This window comes from Nicotiana tomentosiformis, chromosome 3 (genome assembly GCF_000390325.3).
Source record: "Nicotiana tomentosiformis chromosome 3, ASM39032v3, whole genome shotgun sequence".
In the NCBI taxonomy this organism is placed as follows: Eukaryota; Viridiplantae; Streptophyta; class Magnoliopsida; order Solanales; family Solanaceae; genus Nicotiana; species Nicotiana tomentosiformis.
In genome coordinates this window covers 37,307,195-37,309,004 of record NC_090814.1, presented here as the reverse complement: position 1 = coordinate 37,309,004, position 1,810 = coordinate 37,307,195, and the positions used below count along the sequence as shown (strand labels likewise).

At 34.8% G+C, this 1,810-nt stretch overlaps 1 pseudogene; it reads right to left on the bottom strand.

Annotated features, from left to right (window-relative positions):
• Positions 1–710: 710 nt before the first annotated feature.
• On the bottom strand, positions 711–1,591 carry LOC138908729 (allene oxide synthase 3-like; annotated as a pseudogene).
• Between the last annotated feature and the right edge of the window lie 219 nt (positions 1,592–1,810).

Sequence of the window (1,810 nt, the reverse complement as noted above, 5' to 3'; positions counted from 1 at the left end):
TTTATAAAAAGTTTAATAAAAATGAATAATAGATCAGAAAGCACCCAGGAAAATAAAACTTTAATGGGTACTTTGATTAAGGAGGGATGCTCAAGGCTTAATTTTGTTGATGGGTGAGTGTTCGAAACTCTATCCTAGCAAAAGTCTTTTTTATTCTTTTTTTTTCCTTATATTCAAGCTACTTTCTTTCTTTTTCTTCTTTTTCTTAAAGGAAAAATGTTTTCCTCAATTAGGTCATTTTTTAATTCTTTCAAGTACACTTTCTTAACCCAATACTACTTCTTTTGTACATATATATCTTTCACTTATATTTGTTTTACCCTTTGTTTTAAGTTTACCTAATTCTATATTGCAAAGAAAAAGAAAATGTTCTTAAATTTGAAAAAAAAAAAGATTCCAAAGTTCTAAAGACTAATAGTTACTCTAGAATGGCAAAATCCACCATTGTGTTTTCTTGCCAATTATTCTCATCACATATTCACAACGTCCATAATATGAATATGAGTTTTCTCCTTTACCTTCGTGTTCAAATAGTTGTACTTGTACTATGTGATTGGTAGTAACTTTATGCCAAAAAAAATTAAGCATCCATGAATCCAAAATTCTGGATCCGCCACTCTTGTTAAAGTAAATATGCTTAATTATAACATTAAAATATATTAATAAATCGATTTAACATGAAGTCACAACAACTGATCGTCTTGCTTACAGACCCTCGTGTTTGGATAAGAATTTTTCATATATATCCAGCATAAAGCAAAAGATAATTTATGATGTCGCCTTGGTTACTGACTTGAAAGTCACCTTGTAACCAAGCAACAACTTTCCAAATTCGATCTCAAAAGTATCATAACGCAGGAAAAACTCTACCAACATTAACCTTCCCAAGAGCACCACCAGGTCCTTACCGGGACATTATTTATCATCCACTGTTGAATCATCTGACTCCTTACCATTTGACCAGTACACATACTTTATCAATTCCTCTCTATCTCCCACAAATCTATCTGCAATAAACTCCTCAGGGTTCTCAAATATCTTAGGGCCCTTTGTGGCCAATGGCTGATACCCAAATATTATTTCATCTTTCTTGATCAAGAATGATGAATCATGGCTATGGATGATGACATCTTCTCTGGCCTTTGCAGTTTGAAATGGAACTGGGGGGTCTATTCTTAGTGTCTCATACACCACAGACTTGGTCAGACTCATCCTATTCACCGCTGAAAAGGTGACCCCACCTTCTTCTTTAACAGCGGTTCTGATTTTATGGGTGAGACGACGGTGTAAACTCTCTCCTGCTGCTCCAACCCACCTGATCAAAGCTGGGAAGAAAACTTTCATGCCACCATAAGAATTGAACCCTGCTAAAAAAATAAAGTTATGGCATGCTTCATCTCTTTTCAGTCCAAGCTTCTCAGCTTCATCTAGAATAGACCCCATGGACTTGTAAAAGACATCAAATAATCACCTGGGATATCTCGTAAAGGAAGCTTTGAGTCACTGGAAGACATTCTTAATTCTTATGCTATATTTGAATATATCGTGCATTGATTGATCTTATGTTCTCTTAAGTTATCTATAGAGTGTCGCTTGAAGTGGTCCTTCCATTGTTTCTCATGTCCAAAAGTAAGCAGTCAAGTTCTACTTTATATTTCGTGCTGCTGTTGAAGATTATGCTAAACCGTGTGGATAAAATAGAATTTGACATTTGAGAAATAAATTTCGTACTTGATTCTTATGTTAGTTATTGTCATTGGTTGTGTGAGGCCATTGTTGTTATTGATGATTGTGGCCCTGTGTGGCTTTG